At 38.0% G+C, this 20,914-nt stretch overlaps 1 protein-coding gene across 1 annotated transcript in view; it reads left to right on the forward strand.

The window, feature by feature from the left end:
• The window catches only part of ZNF407 (zinc finger protein 407), a 416,443-nt gene continuing 395,529 nt past the window's right edge, over positions 1-20,914 (forward strand). The window contains 1 exon segment of the mRNA XM_067537513.1: positions 1-86. The gene's annotated coding sequence lies outside the window, so the exon portion shown is untranslated.

The raw sequence follows: 20,914 nt of genomic DNA on the forward strand, positions 1-20,914 counted from the left end.
AGTGAGTGACGCAGAACGGCGAATCTACGGCGCGCCACTTGTGACCAAGATCATCACAAGCGGAGGCGGACGGCTCCCCCTGTGCGGTAAGTGAAACCTATCAGGCTGCGGCCGTTTCTCCTCCTGAGAAGGCTCCCTCCAGCGGGCTGCCTTTTGCAACCGTTATAGACGCCTTCGATAGGTGTATGGGGCTCCTGTTTGGCCGAGATCGGCCCTGCGCTTTCCCTTAGGCTTTTGGGGCCTCTCTGCTGCCGTCGTTTTCTGGCTTTTGTGGGCGGACGGCCAGGAACTCGTTTACCAGCCAATCTATTAGTATGTCCCGCCTCCAACACCACGAAAGGGCATGTGAGTGGCTGGAACGTTGAGGGCGGGAAAAACGTAACAGGCTGTGATTGGCTGGCGCGCGCTGCCATTGAAATGGTTCCGCCCCCCGGTCAAAAAAAAATTAAGGGGGAGTGCGCATGCGGGACAGGTCCCAGTGCGCTAGGACTGCGCATGCGATTTGGGTTGTGGTGGCGAAAAGGCTACGCCCATGCGCGGAACGCGCAGAAGGTTGGCGCACTGAAAGGCGCATGCGCCGAGCTTTGCGCGGAGGGAGGGGCAAAGATGGTGGCGGCGGCGGCGGATTTGTCTGGGGCGCGCGCGAGAAGCCGAGCGCTCTGTACCTGATTCGAGGAGGAGTGCGCATGCTCTCAGCGTACTTTCCCCATGGGGGACTGGTCTCCGCGGCGCGCGCGCGAGCGAATGGGGTTCCCGGCCTGCTGCGCGCTCGGGGCTGGGGTTTGTTTCCACGCGCGTCGTCACCCGTCCTGCGTGGGCTGCTCGGAGTCCCAGCGGCCCCGCGGGTGGTGATACGCAGGGTGCGGGCCGCCCTGTTCTTCCTCCTCCTCCTCCCCGCCCGGGCTGGGAAGGGGGTGCCCGACACGGGCTGGTCTGGCACTTGCTGTGCCCGAGGGCTTGGAGGGAGGTGGTGGCAGGGGCAGGCAGGCCAGGGCTGCTTGGAGGCCTGGTCACGTTAAGGTGTGGGTGCGCTGGGTTGCAGCGTGGCCTGTGCCCCTTGCAGGGCCCTGACACTCAAGAAAAACTCAATCTCCAATTGTGGCTGCGCTGGGTGGTTTGTTACCTCGCCACATAGGCTTCGGGCCTTACTCCAGGTTGAGGCGTGTTTGAAGCCTGCAGGTTTGTAGGCTGCCTGGGCAGTGAATGAAAGCGGCCTGACCTGGTGCGTGGTTGGGTTGTGACATGCCAACAGTGCCACTTTCTGAAGGAACGTTTTCATTTCCGTTGTGCAAAGGGTCACTTTTCGCACGAATGTGTGGACGGCCTTCAAAACTGGCGGCGTGGCAGCGAGTATGCATACAATAAGTATTGCTGACCCTGAAAAGAATCATTTGTATACGAACTGTTTTGGAAACTTATTGTCAAGAAATAAAGTTACGCTGTACAGTGCCAAAAGTGAAATCCCAGCAAATTACATGGAAACTTTTTAAAGATAACATAATAGAGGATCAATTTAAATGTATACCCAAAATTAAAAAACATGCTAAGTGAACTAAAGACAGTGCTACCGTGGCTAAACAATAAGGTAAAAGAAGCAGTGAGAGGCAAAAAAGGCATTCTTTAAAAAGTGGAAGTTATATCCTATTGAGAAAAATAGAAAGGAGCATAAACTCTGGCAAGTAAAGTGTAAAAATGTAATTAGGAAGGAAAAAAAAAAATCTGAAGAACCGTTTTTGATAGAGACTCAACAAGTAATAGCAAAAGCCTACTAAAAAACCCATGGGCCCAGTACCTGATCAAGATGCTAAAGGAGCACTCAAGTAAGATAAGGCCATTGCGGAGAAACTAAATGAATTCTTTCCATTGGTCTTTATGGCTGAGGATGTGAGTGAGGTTTCCCAACATGAGCCATTCTTTTTAGGTGACAGATAATTTAACTTCATGTGACATCATTTAAATCAGATTCTGTAGCAGATCTGACACCAATTTTAAAAAAAGGCTCCAGAGGTGATCCCGGCAATTACAGGCTGGTAAGCCTAACTTTAGTACCAGACAAATTGGTTGAAATTTTAGTAAAGAACAGCATTATCAGAAACATGGATGAACATAATTTGATGGGGAAGAGTCAACATGGTTTTTGTAAAGGGAAATCATGTCTCACCAATCTACTAGAATTCTTTGAGGGGATCAACAAGCATGTGGACCAGGGTGATCCAGTGGATATAGGTACTTAGATTTTCAGCAAGGTTCCTTCCCAAAAGCTCTTAAGCAAAATAAGCTGTCATGAAATAAGCCCTCTCATGGATCAGTAACTGGTTAAAAGATAGGAAACAAAGGGTAGGAATAAATGGCCAGTTTTCAGAAGGGAGAGGTAAATAATGGTGTCCCCCAGGGGTTTGTAATGAGACCAGTATTGTTCAACATTCATAAATTATCTGGAAAAAGGGGTATACAGTGAGGTGACAAGATTTGCAGATGATACAAAACAAGCCCAACGCAAACTCCAAAGAGTTACAAAGGGATCTCCCAAAACTGGGTGACTGGGCAACAAAATGGCAGATGAAATTCATTGTTGATAAATGCCAAGTAATGCACATTAGAAAACATAATCTCAACCATACATATAAAATGATGGGGTCTAAATTAGGTGTTACCACTCAAAAAAGATCTTGGAGACATTATGGATAGTTCTCTGAAAACATCCACTCAATGTGCAGTCAAAAAAGCTAACAGAAGGTTGGGAATCATTAGGAAAGGGATTGATAATTAGAAAATATACTATCTCTTTATAAATCTATGGTACTCCCATATCTTGAATACTGCGTGGAGATCTGGTCACCCCATCTCAAAAAAAAAAGTTATTGGAATTGAAAAAGGTATAGAAAAGGGCAACAAAAATGATTAGGGAAATGGAACAGTTTCCATAGGAGGAGAGATTAATTAGACTGGGACATTTCAGCTTGGAAAAAGAGACGACTAAAGGGGCATATGATAGAGGTCTATAAAATCATGGTGTGGTGAAAGTAAATAAAGTGTTTATTTATTCCTCATAACACAACAACTAAGGGTCACCAAATGAAATTAATAGGCAGGTTTCTTCACACAATGCACAGTCAACCTGTGAAACTCAGTCAGATGATTTTGTGAAGGCCAAGAGTAAAATGGAGTTTAAAAGAGAGCTAGATAAATTCATGGAGGATAGGTCCATCAATGACTATTAGCCAGGATGGGCATGGATGCAAAACCATGCTTTGAAGTGTCCCTAGTCTGTGTTTGCCAGAAGGTGATGGGCGACAGGAGATGTCTCACTTGATGACCTGTTCGTTAATTCTCTCTGAAGCACCTAGCATTGGCCACTGTTGGAAGACAAGATACTGGGCTAGATGGACCATTGGTCTGACCCAAAATGGCTGCTGTTAAGTATTTTTCTTTAGTCTGCCTAAATACCCAAATTAGCCATCCTCGTCACCTTTACTTTCTTCTAAGAAGCCCTTTAAGGTAGGTGCCCTTCCCTTCTGATCCAACTTCACATGCTTTCACCCTTTACTTATCCAAGTCTCTCTTTTTAAAACATTTTTTTCATCAGGTCTGTAAACCCTAATCTTCAGTTCAAAATGTGGGCGGATGGGTGGGGAGAAAGAGAGGAGAAAAAACTCCAAAGGGTAACTTTCATGTATCTTAGCATCCACATAATTTTATTGCTTTAAGCCTTGTTTTCCTATTCCCTTATGTCACCTTAGTATTTTTCTTAATAGGTTTGCAAGAGCTTAGGAGCAGAGTTTTTTATTTATCTGTAATATATTAAGCAAATTTGTGGTACTTATGGGATAATAATAACTGGAATCCAAATTGCCTTAGATGTAGGCTGTCTGGACTTCGTCCCATTGAAGGTTGCATTAACAGCTTTCCAGCAGCTCAGCTAATGTATATAATTAAAGCAGATTGCAGCTATTCTTATTTTAATAATATAGAGGTATGGCCTGCAGAGACTGAATCCTAACATCAATTCTCCATTATGATGTAAAGGGTAAGGCTACTGGGGCCAAGATAGATGTTGGAATTTTCAGCAAGTCACACCTCTGTATGAAAGATGAAGACAATTACCAGCTTCATTTTGGTCTCTTGCAGTCCCCTGGGCCAGCGTTTCTCAACCTAATATGGATCACATCCCAAAATTGGGGTGTGTCAAAGGGTTGCATGGGAGGGGGTTTGGTCCTCCCTGGGTTTGTATAGGAGCCCTGAGGAGGGTTTTGCAGAGCTCACTCTGCACTCACCCCACAGTGTCAACTCCAGTCCCAAGAGGCTGGCTGGCCTTGGCTTCCTGCTCTTTTGCCTAGTGCTTAGGGTTGCACTGCTGTTCTGGTTTGGCCTAGCTGTCTTTCTGTCATGATGACAGGGGGCCAGCTAGATTAGATTTGAATTAGTGGCATTGCGACTCCATGTATTGGGTCACGATAGTTGGCCCCTATTGGCCAGTCCAGTCAGCCCTGTGGAACTGGAGTAGGGTGACCAGATGTCCCGATTTTATAGAGACAGTCTTGATATTCGGGACTTTGTCTTTTATAGGCACCTATTACCCCTCATCCCCGTTCTGATTTTTCACACTTGCTATATATATATGGTGACCATAGGCAGGAGCCACTGCTATTGTCTGCACAGTGTGGTTATTAAATACTTAATTAATATTTACTTAATACTTACTATGTTAATATGTATATAATATATTGTGAGTACAGATATTTACTAAGACAGATGTTTTTTGTAGTAAAGCTATTTACTGGGTTGTGATAGGCCATCAAGATTTACAAATGGGTCCTGAGCCCAAAACGGTTGAGAACACTGCCCTAGACGATTCACAGCAAGTTAAATTCATTGTAGAGGTAACATTATAGTCATCCCAGCTTTATTTCATAAATTATTACAACATGGACATATAATCAGATTGTAGCTCTTATATATAATATATGGAGGCTGGCAGTAATTGTATAATCCATACATTTTTTTAAAAAGTCAAATGCACTGATGTGACATGAAGATGATGGACTGTGACTTTTTCAGTATGTTCAAATGTCAGTTTTATTAGCATTTTGGGAAATGTAATTCAAATGACCTAAGTTAAAACACTGAGCCAAACCTTTACTATCACTCTCCTGCAGAAACTTTTCTGTATTTTAATAGCTTCAATCACTTAAGTTATTTAAAGTTTTCTTAGTTGAAAATTTTTAAAAACATAAGCTTAGTTGCATCTTTTTATAACAACATACAACATGGACTGCAGTGACTGAGTTAATTGGACTGTTTCCTTATTTCCTTATAAGTCAATGCAGCTCTTCACTGGGGGGGAAAAAAGCATTAATGAAATATTATGGTTGAGAGTATAAACACCAAAAATTTAAAAATACAAAGTTATGTTTTTCTTAGTAATTGTAACTTGAACCTTTGCATATATTCAGTCTTGTATTTTTGTTTATGCTGTCATCTTATGGCCAAATAGGTATATGAAACGTGGTTGAATTGTGGTTGCTATGGAGCAATAACTTTGAATTTTTTTCTCATTTGTGCATTTAAATTCTCAGCTATTATGGTGCACACATTTATTTTGTTGCATTGAATTTTGTTCTCTTATGAAAAAGAAGACTCTTAAGCGGGTGGTCACCCTTTGGAGAACAAGAAGGAAAAAAAACCCATCTTGGTTTCAATGGAGCTTTGTTTAATAAAAGATATCACAGCTCACTGTCTGATCCATTCATTTAAAAAAAAAAAAAAAAAGCACTATTAGGACATGCACTGAAATCACATTTTGTAAATTATTAAGGTTGTGTATGAGAGTGCAGAATATCCTTCAGAAACACAGTATGAAAAGACACACAGTAATAAGATTCAGACCACCAGAACTACTGGGCCCATTTCAGTGCCCCCTTAGAGGGTTGTTTATCTTATCAGTTCTGGTCTTTACATTATCTGTATAAAGAGATGGTCTGAGGACAGCATCTTCATTTTTATAGTTTACTTACCTTTCTCTTGTCACCAGCTAACCAAACAAGCACTTTCACTTGTTTTGGAATGTTCTAAAGCCATTAATATATGGTGGAGGGCATTATTGCTGTGTGACCAGGGAAAGGTTGAGACAATTACTGTGTTACAAAAGCTGCATCAATCAATAACATTTTTGTCATAATGTTATCACTTTCCACAGGAAATGACTTAAAGTAAACAATAAAATGAACAAAACAAAAAAGACAGTGTTTCTTGTATAAAAAAATGTTTGATAAACATATAGATCGACGTTGTGTAAGGTTTAATCCTGAAAAGCCTAGGACAGGCAGCTCTGGAAAATCAAGTTCTTTATTTATCCATAGAACAAGTACTGCGTGGACAGTGGAATTAAAATTTCTCTGTGTGATCTGGCCCAATGTAACTCAACCTTGAGCTGGTGGAATCCCTGCAGGGGCAGCATAAGGGTGGTTTATTTTGTAAGACTCTTTGGCATCTCTGCCAAGACCACAAAACAACATCTGGTTGCTCTTCACTAAGTTTTGTAAATCTTAAAATGAACAAATCTGTAAACCCTACATTTTTTCTGATTCTCGATCTTTGCCCTATTTTCTGTGGATGTGTTTTTTTCGCTCTTCAGATAAGGAGAGGAAACTGTATCCAAAAAATTTGAATACTTTATTGGAATACAAAATCAGACTTAACTAAGATATGAATTAAAGTATTTAGCTACCTACATATTAAAACTGGAGAAGGATCTTATAAAATATTAAGGATCTGATGTGACCACCAGTTAATTACCTCTCTAACCTTTCTGATCCAGGGAAACTCTACAGGCCTTCTTTGCTCCACAAAGAGAAATCAGAGTGCTAAGGTGGGAAACTACTTCTTTCTTGCTTCTGTGGAATTATTCATTGACTCTAGTGATTCTGACTCTAGCCAGCCCTATTTCTCCAAATGCCAATTATGCTTCTGAAATGATTGAGGATTCTACAGCTATCTGGGGCATACCTATATGTTTAAGGTAGGCTCTTATCTACATCTTAACACTAGTCAGGTCTTCTGAGAAGAACTCTAACAGGGTCACATGTGTTCCAAATTTTAAAAAACCCCAGAATCTTCCTATAGCTTTTTTGGTTAGAGGGAAGTCCTTCGAAAGTGTACCTTGAATTATAGAAATGTGACTCCTCCACAATTCTTAGTGCGAATTTAAACCCCAACCGCTAGTGTAACAGATTCCTCATCTGTATTCTCATCTGCTTTTTACATAGATTTGAGAGTTAGGAAACCCTAAAAATTGCATTAGTTAAGTTCAGAATGTGGAATACTATTTTGGATGATGTATGACATTTCTTCAAAAGCTCTGCCACGTGTGGTTGCAGGGCTGATTACCTTTTGTTTTGTTCCACAACAAGTCAGCCTTTCCTCTGACTAGTTTGATAGTTTGTCTGACTGCTTAGCCAGGATTTGTGACCTTACAGGGAAAGGAGGGTTGCAAACCTTCTTGGCTTGCTCAGGTTCTTAGTGTTAAAGGGAAAACATCATACACGTCTGCTGTGTAAATATGAGAATTTAAGCTCTTACCCTGATTTTGTGTATGTATCATGCACAGTATCTTAGGTCCAATGAGATATAGTTTGTTGAATGTTCTGCCTTTTGGGGTAGTAGAGGGATGTAAATCAGGACACTTTTTATTTTTAATCTCAAAACTACTTATAGCAAGGTCTAACATACACTTGCCTCATTTTATTCAAGAAGCATGGCATGTTTTACACTGGTCTTCCACTTTAACTTTTTTTTGCAGAAGAATCTTTAAAAATATAAATAATAAGGAAGATTTTATTAACTCTTGGTTTTATATCAGAACATTATAATATCTATATGTGTGATATTTTGGTTTATGCAATACTTATATCAAATTTTAACCAAGGTATAATTCATTCACATCAATTCCAATATGAATTTGTGTTTTATGAGACTTTTTTTTTTTTTTTTAACATACTTTGGATTTTGATATATGTGCAATTTAAGGAAAATTTTACACTTAGGATTTACTAAAAAAAACCGAACTTGACAGTGATGTGTGTCATGTATCTGAGAGGAGGACAAGTTCTTTTCAGTATTGACAGCTGCCTTTCATAATAGTGAGACACAAGTCTCTCCTTAAAAGTCTCTCCTCATTACTTTAAAAAAGAAACCTGATTTTTTTTTTTATTCATACCCTACTAAATTTCATACTAAATGCACCTGCAATTTCTCAAGTGCAATCTTGTGGTAAAAAATAATTTTTGTAGGGAAGTTTCCCAAAATCAGTCAAGGCATATATGAAAAGTGATAGTTTGAAAAAATTGGAGGTTTTCACTTTAAACATTTACCATCTTTTTTAACCATTTTATATATCAAATGGTTTGCCTTAGAAACTCCCAAATCACTTTATTCTATTGTCTTTAAAGAGCATTAGTGCCCTTTGCTATTTATGAAGTTTAGTGAGCTAATTTTGAAGGCATTTGTGTCCTTGATGTTTGTAGTTTTTTATCTTAGTAACTTGGTAGAATTCATAGATTTGGCTATGAGTATGTGATGCACAACCCACAGCAGGGTCTCTTTAAAAGCCCACACCTAAATTTGGAGGGTATAGAGAATTTATAATATCTGAATCAGGCATGGTTTAAGATGCAGACTAAGGGCCTGGTCTGGCTTTTCTTGTGCCCCAAATCTCCATTTGCAATTATTGTGAGATTTGTGTGTGCAAGGAATGAAAACTCTGGTCCCAAAATCTAGTTGACATTTTTATTACAGAAATGTACAAGTATCGTTGATCAGTTCTCACAAAATAATGTAAAAAGAAAAGAGAAATTATCATGCAATAAACTCTTTTAAATTGGAATTAAGCTTGTAAATTTTTATCTGTGACTTAAGGAAAAACTAAATGTTTTAACCCAAACATTTGAAAGCAGATGTAAAGCACGTTACCCCATTGTGTGTCTTTGTCCTTCTCTAATGGCTGCTCCACATAAGATGTTAATGAGTGAGCTACAGCTACCTGTGAGGGGACTTCTGTCCCAAGCAATACAGGTGTACCATGTTTATGCCCTACTGGTGATCCACAGCAGGCAGTTAACACGCTTGGAAATGGAAAAGTAAGATAACTCTAGCAACAACAGTATTTCCAGCTAAGTTTCTCTCAAATTCATAATGTAACCATACATCTGCACCCTGTACACTTTCTGCAGGGACAATCTGAGCTGCATTTTGCTGTTTGCTTTGTACCTGTTGCACACTATATGTGTGTCACCTCCACCTAATGTTCAGTTGGAAGTGGTGTGTTACAGCTTAGTTCAGATGATCCACTATAAAGTAAAAGCCTCGGCAGGAGATAGGGAACTCCAAAAATCCTTAACAGCAAGAGCCATGCTCCCATGGATGTCTTCACTGGCTGCTTCTCATGAATCCCTTATTTTTTGTATGGGGGATGGGGGCGAGAAGTTGCAGAGGAAGGCAGAGGTGACTTTCCTTATGTTTGCCTTCTCTGCCCCACCCCCTTTGTTACATCTCTGCCTTTTCCACCTGCAGAGGCCAATTCTTGTGGAGTACCCATGTGGGAAAGATGATGCCGCAGAAGTGATAGTTCTTTCTTTTCATGTTCGCATCCCAGATACACCAGATCTGGGTTTTCTGCATTTGTGAAAGGGAAGAAATTATCTCACCCTATGTCTGGTAAATTGTTAAATCGGTTGTATATTTCTGAGAAGTCAAAATGGGGGGGGAAATGATAAGGCACCCAGAAGCATATCTTCTTTATACTTTGTTGTTTCAGCACTGTCAGAAGCAAAATGCACTGAATACTAAAAATGCTAGGTTAGCATACGTATTCTTTACCGGGCACAGCCTGATTGTTACAAGTCTGAGCTAATTTTTTTTGGATTGAATCCAGTGCTAGCATAATGCCCTAGTTCAAAGATATGGTACATAAAAATGTTTTATGGATGTTGTCTTCAAGATCTGCCTGGCTTCTTTTCTATTGTTTTTCAGTTTTATTAGTATAACAATGGGATAATTTGAATTGCATTTCTATTTTTTTCTGTTGTTCAAATTTTCATTTTAAATTATTTACAAGTTGGAGGCTTGAAGTTGAGGGCTAATAATGCTTTTAAAAAAAAGTCTTCCTTAAGCATATTGTGCTTCATGTTTTGAATTTATAACACAAACACTAATGAATGTCTCCCAGTTACTCTCATTTTAGAATTTGAGTTGCCTTATTTACAACTTTTACCTAAACTGTGAAAGAATATTTTTCTTGTTTAAATGAAAAGAACTGTGCTTTTTAACAGGTTAAAGCTGTTAGTTTGTAATAGTAGAGAAGGAAATGCAATACAAGAAATGAAGAAAAAGCCTGCAGTTGACCTACAGTGATAGGAATATAAATGCCCTAATGTCAGATCTTTCAACTGTATCTAGTTTGAAGGTACAACACAAAGTTTTCACTTCTGGCCTCAAACACGTTATTTACAGGAATCCATGAAGTTGTGCTCTGATGTCTTATTTTTTCCCTCTGGTTTGGACAGTAAGTAGGCTTTCACATACTGAGACTTGGGTCGCTATTGTAAGAATTTAGATAGATGGTTGATAAAAACAAACCTTTCATTGCTTATACACATTCTTATATATGTCTGATTTTTGAATATTTGACTATTATTTTATCAACAGGGGAAATACAGTAGGATCAGCACTAATTACTTAGCTTTAATTTGAGTTTACTGTGTACATATGCAATTTAGACAGAAAGGAAAGAAAACATGGAACCAGAATTTTCTCATTAAATGAGTGTAACTACCTAAGTTAATGCAGTTACACCGACTTACATTGATGTGACTGAGATCAGAATCTGACCCACAAACTATATCTCTCAAACTGGGCACTTTAAATGTTCTAATAAATGAGACAAAATTGGAACCTTATCCAAACCTTTCCCAAAATTTGATGGTATGAATAAAATAGAACTTTCCTGTAGACTAACAGAAAATCAAAACTGTCCCTGATTTGCATTATTTTTCATCAGACTATTCCTCTAATGATATCCATAGCCATATTTGTCTGAGTGCCCCTTCTGACTCATTTCATGTCAATTGATAGGATTGCAATAGGATGACAAATTGAGTAGGTAGCTGAATAAGAGGAGAAGGGAGAGGCAGGAGAAAAGAAGGGAAATGTAGATTGACTTCTGAAGTCATTGTTCTACCCCTCAGTAATAAACAGCTCACTGGGCAGCAGCAACCTATCATAGAAATGCCAGCTAGTCACAATTTCTCATTCCTAGGTGAAAAAGATGCTGAACTACCCAGATGGAGGTGAAAACAATTGTTTGTTTGTTTATTTTCCCCCATTTGGTTACTGTTGTCTTAGATGTTGCTACCCTAAATACATTATATTTTGGAGTACCTTTTGGAATGTTCTGTTTTGTAAGAGACCAGATACATTTGTAATCATGCATACATAAGGTTAATTAATGGGTTTTGTGCTGCCATATCATGATAGGTTATACTGGAAATTAAAGATTATTAATCCCAAAAATTTATGTTTGAAATATTGTACAGTGGTGCAGAACTCTGTGTGAGTAATCTGTATTTGCATAGGGCTCAGTTAATATAGCTATGGGTATGGATGTGCTATAAATACCTACATAGGTTAATCACATTTTATGAGACCTACAGTTGCAGATTTTGGATAAAATCCTAACCCCATTGAAATTGATTTCACTGGGACCATGTTTTCCCCCTTTTTTAAAAATTGTTTTTCACTCTTCATAAATTCTGTTTCCTGAGTAAAATGGTGCCTGTATAATACTACAGTTTTGTTTTTAATAAGGAAAGCTAAAGGGATAGAGGGGAAAAAAGCACATCAAATATCTTCTCTGGAACAATAATGCACTAGGAATTTTGTTTTATGAAAGAAGATGTTCTGAGTGTTGGAATTGTCTAAACCATCAGAATTGCCAAGCGTAGGTAATTACATAATTTCACACTTTCCAGCAAAGTCAGACCCTGATTAAGAAGCTGACAGCCTGTGAGAGTCCATTTTTTGACAGTGATGTCTGTATTCTCTAAATTTGTGGTGATTGTGTCTAAGAGAAGATGCTGAGATTCAGACCATTTACTTTGAATGAGACTGCTCATTGACAAATGGAGAACATTTTATTTCTTAAGACCTGAAAACTTGAAATGCATAAATACTTCAGCTGTTCCACTCTCAGCCATCTTGCTGATTCCAGGTCTTCTCACTATCTTGCTTTTTGCTGTCTTTCAGTGTGTTTTGATGTTCATATTTCTTTTTTATACATTCTTCCTTGCTGTGCTTTTTCCCGCCTTTTCTTAAACAAATAGATGATATGGTAATATGATCCCTAATAGGACAAAGGTATTGTTTAACTCAGTTGGGGTACTACTAATCCAAGCACCACATACAACCATAACACAGCATGCATTTTAGTTATTAAATATAATGGAAACTTTGCATTTTAAATCTAGAGCAATAAACCACTTGTTTGAAAGTACACTAGTCAGTTCTGTGATTTCAGTTCATAATGAATTACAGGGCAGTGTCATTTGATCAATTATTACAGGTTGAAAAGTATTAGTATTCAGTGGTCCTGTTAATTTTTAAAATACTTATGCGACTCATTGAGGGTCAAACTGAAGTTGTGTCCTGTTTTTTTTTTTTTTTAATCACTTAGTAGACTGAATAAGCAAGGCAAAGAAAGATGTAGAAATGTATCCAGTCATTTCACCTTATGATAATTTAAAGGAACATTGTCAAGACTGACAGCCTAAACTCAGTTTATAAAATAGACTTTTGGTTATTAAATGCTGTCTTTATTTTCATCTTCTCATTTTTGTTTGTGTGAGATGATTCTCTTAAATGCTTGTAGAGTAGAATTCCTGTCAATTTCAGTCTTACCTAAAGGACAGTGTGCAGCTGCAGCACCCCAGTAGCAGACATGAGCCTCTCTAAATCACAATTCCATTCTTCTTTCCTTTTGCTCTTGGGCATAAGTAACTTACTGCAGCTCCTGAGCTTTCCTTCTCCTGCCAACTCAGCTCTGCCAGTCAGCTACCTTGGGATTGTGAGGCAGAACCAAGGTTCTCTTCTCTCCCAGCAGACATTGCTGCAGAGGGGAGTACTGCTCTCTGGCACTCAGCCTCTGCTCTCTCTCACTTCAATACTTATTCCTGTGATGGGGGAGCTCACATGGCTGTGCAGTGGAGCGGGGTCTTAATGGGCAGCTGTATAGGACTTGTCACAACCAAGGCTTTAATGTTCATCACTGTTTGCCTGCCTTTGTCTTACTGTTCATGTTAATGTTCCTTTTGAAATCTACATTCATATGTGTTAATTTATTCATTTGTGATTATTTACCCTGCTACATTAAATAAAAGCTCTTCCTTATACCCTTTAACCCTTTGACTGCCATTAACTTACCTTGTTCTTGCAAATTTCATCAGACTGAATTTTGGCTGATACACTTGCCCTAATTTTTACTGTCTAATTTGGGAGCAAGTTTTTCCTCTTTGAAGCCATTTTGACTGTTGCTTATGTTTGCATTTTAGAAAGTCCCTGTTGTATGCAATACCTGCAGATTTTAATCTTCATCTCGTTTTCACATACTCAGTAGGTTTAATTCCTCCAAATTTACAGCGTTGTGGATGGCTCCGGGGATGAGTTAATGGTGAACAAAACCTTTCACCTCTAGTTTGCCTGAATCTGGCCCTGGTCAGCAGTAACTGAAAATTGTCATCTAATGTCTGTTTAGTGACCTGTGTGAAATGAGTTGATGGTCTCAGGCCAGTTCTTAGTGGGCAGGTGTTCAGATCACACAAAACACGATCACATTTTATACTAATGGTGCCTCTCTTAACAGTCTTGGCACAGACATCAATGTTAGAATGGACATGAAAACTGAGGTAAAAACTCACTGGCACAAGGCTGAGGCACAGTTAGTGGGAGGTGATGAAAAGAAATCTGAACTGCCACTCCCTGTATTTTATCCGTTCTGTGGATAAACAGATGACTTAAATCTCCACAGGTAATTGGTACTAACAGCAGACTTCTCTATTGCTGGTATGTTATTTAGGGCAAAATACTGTGCTGCCCTCAGTCCTCGTGTACAAGCCTCATTTATGTCAAGAGCAGTTGTGCAAATGGAGTTAGGGCAGTATATAGCCTTTAATTATTGACTTAAGTAGATAAGCATTAAAGTTTTTATTCTGCTTGTCTTTCTTCCCTCCTCTCCGCATTCCTTCCTTGTCTTTCTTCTGGAACAGATTTATTTTTAAAAAATTTGTTAGAAGTAAAGTATACCAACTCTTAGTATGGAGTGAATTTTTACAACTGAGTTATAAATTCCTGTAACTAGGGGTTTTATAATAGAAATACTGGGGGGAGAGGGGATGCGGGGACTATAATACATATGTAACCTTTTTTCCCTCATTTTAGTGAATAGACCGTTTATACTAAATTAAGTAAAGGATATAAATTCTGTTGTTTCAGTTTTTAATATTTCATGGCTGATTTTATAGATAAAAATTATATTTAACAATAAATATGAAGAAGAATTTATACAGCCTGTTCTAGTTTGATATGGAACAGCAAATCCCATTTCTCTGTAGCTGTAAAGAAAATTCATTATAATGTCTTTGGTTGTAAGAGATGGTTTCATTGTGATTAGTTACACCGATAATAAAACAACCTTTTTACAAATGGCACAAGATACATGGGATCTCATGTGTCTGCCTTTTAATGGCACTGAATTTGTGCATTTTGCTTTATTCAGGGACCCTTTTTTTTCTTTTACAATGGGACACTTTTTAAAATCTGCAGGTTAATTAAAAATATTGTTAGCCTACTAAAACTATTAATTTTTTCTTAAAATAATACATTTCTTTGAAAAAGGTGTTGTTAATGTAGCTGGCCAGTCTTAATTGCCTTTGTTGTTGAGCTTTCCTAACTAAATCAGCTCACTTTGATTTTTTTTTTAAGGGCTATATCGCCTTTGTTTCTTGTATCATTTTGTTAATTGTGAATGCTAAATTCAGGGGCCAAATATTCCAAACTGGATTCCTGAATTTAAGTTCCAAAAGCCATATTTAAGATCTAAATAAAAGTGGCCTGATTTTCAAAGATTCTGCACCCTTTGACTTCAATTGGATTTGTGGGCTTTCAGATGGTTTGAAATTCAGGCCACTTTCATTAGGTTGTTTGTTTAAATATGGATTGAGCACCAATGTTAGATACCCAGTTGTGAAAATTTTGGCCTGTATTTATAGCTAATGTAGGCATATTGTTTTAATAAATTAAGTTTAAAAATGCCTTCAAAATATTTTGAGCACTCTAGTTCACTGGCTAAGTTGGCCATCTGAAGTGATTGATCTAATAAGATTCTGAACATATTTATATTGTCAGCTATTTAGACGATAGCAAATGCTTTACAAAAGTCTCTGATGTAATCTTATGTTTTCTAGTATGATAGGAAAATATACGTTAGTGTCAGATGTTATCATGCTTAGAAAAATTGGTGTAAATGCTACAAGAGGATATTTTACTGTATATTAAAATATACAATATAAGTTTAGTGCAGTAACCTAAAATATATTCCTTTTCTGACATAGGCTAAAAATGAGACAGGTAGGTACTTGAGATTGAAGAATACTGTAGAGATGACAACAGAGGTAGTATTTAAATAGTGAATAAGCCATTGAAGGTTTGGATTTAATAGAAAGTGAAAATATAGATTATGGTGTTAAGGAAAATACTATTTACTTATGTACGATGCTGGGAAATTTAAATGTCTTTGAAAATAAACAAATATTAAATTTAATATTAGATTTCCCTTTTAAACTCTTTTGTAAACAAACCTTTTTGAAGCTAAAGTAGTCCAGTCTTGGTGGTCTATAATTTGATATTATGCCACTGTGTGTATATAATGATCCACTTAGTTTTAGATGTTTATCTATCCTTGATGGATTGCAATGGCTCAAATAAAAAGCCTTCTAGCACTGGGTAAAGTATTTTCAAAGAATGAAATGAAGGGAAATATTTATGTTAATGACTCTAACGTAGGACTAGATACTTTATGATGTGTGCTGAGCAAGGGGCAGTGCGTAATAGCTCTGCCCCAGGAAGCAGACTGTGACAGTCCACGTCACAATCAGCCTCCCAGTCTTCCTAGTGCTCCAAGGAGGAAGTAAACTGCTCACCCCTATACCTGGGGTGCTGGTGCAGCTACACTGGTTGGCATACTAAAGGGGCAGAGCCAAGACTCCACCTTTTCCTGTCTTCCTGTGCCAGTGCAGAACTTGCTTGCTCTTCCATGTTGTAACTTGTGATATGGGTTGCATGCAAGAAAGTAAGGGGGGGAAGGGGAAGGTTTATGTCCCCTCACTCCCTTGCATGGATGTGTGGGGCTAGTGATGATCTATCCTGTAGTGTGTGTGACAAGTTTTTGTAGGAGAAATTTTATCCAGTTTTGCAAATATCATCTTATGCATATGTAGCTCAGAATGTAATCTACTTGTCTGCCATTACCATAGAGATGATATTGGGAAAAACTGTGTATTTTACTTGCCCATCAGAAAATATTGCTCTCACCAGGTAAACGAGAAAGTAGAATTGTTTTAACTCATCGGTTGCCATGGCATAAGAAACATTTTTAGTTTTGCTAACATTTTCCCTAGAAAGAGAGTGGCAGGTAGTGGAAATAAAAATACACTATGCATGGAATAGGGGAGAAATCCAGACTCAATCCTGGAGGATTCCGCATACAGGAAAACTAGTGTGGTTCTGTTATATGACTATTTGGGGGCAGGATCTGTGGAGCATTTTTCATGTTCCAGGGTGCCCATCCTGCACAGATGGGATTTGAAGTGAGGGGTGGAGTTGGACACTCCACCCCAGTGCTTCTCAACCTGTGGCCAAATCAGCACACAGCATGGTCCATGCGACATCCTCAGAGCCATAGATGCAGAGCTTGAGAACCACTGCTCCAGCCTTATGCTGAAGTAGTACCCATGGAGTGGCTTTGTTGTTACTCTGTGACTTGGGAAAGAAGATTATTTTTGTCTTGATCTCTGCTTAGTTCTTTGGCTATGTACTGGGGAGATAATCTGGCAATAAAGTGTTAGTTGAGATGTATAAATACTGTAATCTTATGTAGCTATTACATAATACACTTAAAAATAATGAGAATATTTAGTATTGAATTCCCAATTATTTACAGAAAGTTAATAAGAAAGAAGTTGGCTGTTTTGGATAACAAAATGAAGCTGCATCATTTCATTAATCTTTTTGGCTAATAAAGAATGATGTTTGTTCTCAAAACACCTGGTCCTGCAACTGTACACTGCATGCATAATTCCTGCTGGGTTAATGAGAGTTTTAATTGCTGATTGAGTCCCTGATTCAGCAAGGCACTCAAGCATTCTGAACTTTAGGCATATGAGTAATTCCTCTTGAAATTAGGCACATGCTTAAATACTTTGCTAAACAAGGGGGATAACTAAGTTTTAGTGACCGACTGTGACACAAATATAGGCACATTAAAACAATTTTGCATGGGATTGAAAGGCTGGGATTGAAAGGCCTGTTGACATAGAACATGATGAAAATCATACTAGAGTTCATTTGTAAAATTTTGAACCTTTACAGTACAAAATCAGATAACTTTACCAGACATTTGGTGACTTGTAATGAAACAAAGGTTTGTTCTCTGGGATCTTGAAAGTAAGTAACAGTTGTTATGGAGGAAGTCAAGCTTTGTACACAGCCATCAGTAGTTTAAATCTTGGTGACAATCTGAGATTACAAGGAAGAAATTCTCTGTTGCAAGGGAGATGGGAGGACTGCAGTGACTTCTTCCATCTATTGTGAGAAATCATCAACGAGAAATGTTGTGGCTTGATGTGCTTCTCTTGCACTGCATGCCAATGATCTATCAAACGTGTATCCCAGAATCACATACAGCTACTTTGTTCTTTTTACTCGATCCTAGTGACTAGTAAAAATTGTGAAAAGTTCCAGAGGGGTAGCCGTGTTAGTCTGTATACAGCAAAAATAGTGAGAGTCCTGTAGCACTTTAAAGACTAACAAATTTAATTTCTGCAGGCATAAGCTTTCATGGGCTGTAACCCACTTCATCAGATGTGTTTGTTAAGTAAGGAACTTTATGGAAAGAAGTACAAGGATTACAAAGAACTGAAGGCTGCTGCTTCTGTTTTTACTGAAGTCTTTTCAGGGGCTGATGTGTGTTCTTTGTGCAAAGCTTTGAAACAGCATCTCTTCTTTTGGATAGAAGATGGTGGAGAGCATATTTTAAGTTTTCCAAGTATTTTAATAAGTGAGATGGCGATTTCCTCCAATCAGGTTCCTTCCATTTTTTGAGTTGTTGGGCTAAGAAATCAAGAATGGAAGCAAAGTTTGTGGTTCAGATAATTTACAGAGCTGAATTTAAATACATTAAGGAACAATAAAATATAAATGGATTCATTGTTAAAATATTTTGACCATCTAGAAAAAGATGGCCACAATTGTCGCATAAAATATGTATTTACATATTTTGATATATATGTAGATCTGTATCAGAAATTTATCAGCTTTTATTTTTGTGAAAGTATTTACTCAAGAAATATGTAAAGTTACAAAATATTACTGTTTGAAATGCTCTGTCACAGATGAAGTGCAAAGGAGTATTAGCCTTCCTGTGAAAGTGGCCACCAGGTGTCATCAGAATGCTTTTATTTTATTACTTTGCCATTGCTTTCTAAAAGTGTTTGAACACTTTGTGTTTTTACTCCAAAACTTTTTCAAGCTACTGCATAAAATATTCTAAAACATTCATCTGCTTCAGTGAAAATCTCATACAGTTTTCTTTCAACTGGGATATTTGAATAGGTTAGTGGCAAAAGAAATACAGGAAACCTAATAAAATGGTGTCTTTGAATACTTATAAATATGTTAAATATATTCTTTTCCTCAAATGACCATTTAAAAGATGGAAATATAGAGCAATGCTAAGTGATCTAGGCCTAGTCTACATTAGAAAAACTGCTCTGTAGTGACCCCATATAACAAATATATGATTGTGATCGTGGCACTTTGGTACTTGTATTCCCAGACTAGATAAAACTGATTTTTAATGACACGTGAAATATTTTTGTCCCTTTATGAAGTTCCTACAGGGCAGAGTTAAGGTTGTTTGGGTGTCCGAACTGTACATTACCATACTTTACATGATTGGATTCCTTTTAAGTTTAACCTTAACTCTGAATTTCCTGGGTTATAATGCTTGGATTTGGGATAAATAAAACATTTCTGTAATGCATTTTACCCTAAATATCTATTAGGTACTCTCAAATGTAATTCCATCTTAATGTAGTTTTGGCTAGAAATTTATCTAGAAACATATATGCCCCATTTACTGTGTTCATTGAGCAACAAGTGGCTAGACCAAACCTTATGTTTTAATGTAACAAGCAGAAAAACATTTTTGTTCCTCTTCTGTTAATCAGGCCAAAAGTCAGTCTTGAACAATTTTGGACCATTGGATGAATTAAGGTTTTTAGAGCAGTGCCACAGAAACAAAGAAGGGCATGGTATTCTGAGAGTTCTCAAAATAACAGGGCTCTTTGCTCACTACTAGATTTGAAAAGTGAAAACTTCTTTCCTGAGGTGTTAAAATCTTCTGCATGGAAAATTATTGAGCTCATGGAATCAGTAAGCCTATTGAATTCAGGTGGTAATAATACCTAGCTCTTATAGTGCTTTTCACCCATAAATCTCAGAGCACATTAGTAGAAGGCAGGTAAGACTATGTTTTTGCATCTGCAACAGGCGCACTTGCATGTTCCCAATTTCCTTTTTCAGCTCATCAATGTATCCTCCTAGAACTGGTAAAAATTCTTCAAAATTTCACAATTTAAAAAGAGAAAAATCTTCTTATAATGTTCTTTCTGTTTTTCAACCAGCTACTGAGCCGGTGAAAACTTCAAAATTAAATTATTATCGGGGTCAAATGTTTTCAGCAATTCTTTTCCTCTTTGGGGGTGGGGACCAGCTCTACTTTTTCTAATTCTCCATTTTGGAGCATCACGTCCAGTACCAAAGTTTTTTGTTCAGTTTAGGTATGGCCCTGAGGCCATTTTACCAACATAATGATAATCCTCAGAGCAGCACTTGGAGGAGTAGGGACTATATGTTCATCCCTATTTCAAAGACTAACTTTTCAGAGTCAGTAGCCATTACTGCATTTATCAGCATTTGAATCTGTCTGGTGTAACATGGATGGATAATGAAAAGGAAGAAGACTTTCCTCCATCCCACACAGTGTTTAGTTTCCTCAGGGGTCCACTTCAACTCACATTAAGGAAGAGTATTTCTGTTTATCGATAGAAGGAATACTTGTTAACCCTATTCTAGCAAGTTATTATCTGAAGGTACCTTCTGGTGCTGGGATTAAAGGCATTGAGTGTATAAGTGGTGTCTTAAGTGCACTCCATACAGGCCACTACAGCTGTTTCTGCTGCCTACTAGAAAGTGGAATTGGTAAACACAGACTCAGTGTGTCAGTGTGACTCAGATTGTTTCTCAGATGATGATTATTAGTGTTTTAAAAAAAAAGAGAAAAAAATGCAGAGTGTACCTTTGATACATTGGAGTTGTAGGTTCTGACCACTGATGCTAGACTTTAAAGGTCTCTGTGTTTACTTGGAGAAGCAGTGCCCCAGTGACAAAGGTCATTGGCATAAACTAAATGGTCCCAATATTGCCCAAAGATGAGAAGTGAGACTGATCCATATGTGCATGTAATACAGGTTCCGTCTTAAAGGTTGGTGTGTTGTAAATAAAGATGTATATGTGTGTCAGGTAAAACTAG

Source organism: Emydura macquarii, unplaced genomic scaffold, assembly GCF_026122565.2.
Source record: "Emydura macquarii macquarii isolate MOO-44397 ecotype Brisbane River unplaced genomic scaffold, CSIRO-AGI_Emac_v2 contig_431, whole genome shotgun sequence".
Taxonomy (NCBI): Eukaryota; Metazoa; Chordata; order Testudines; family Chelidae; genus Emydura; species Emydura macquarii.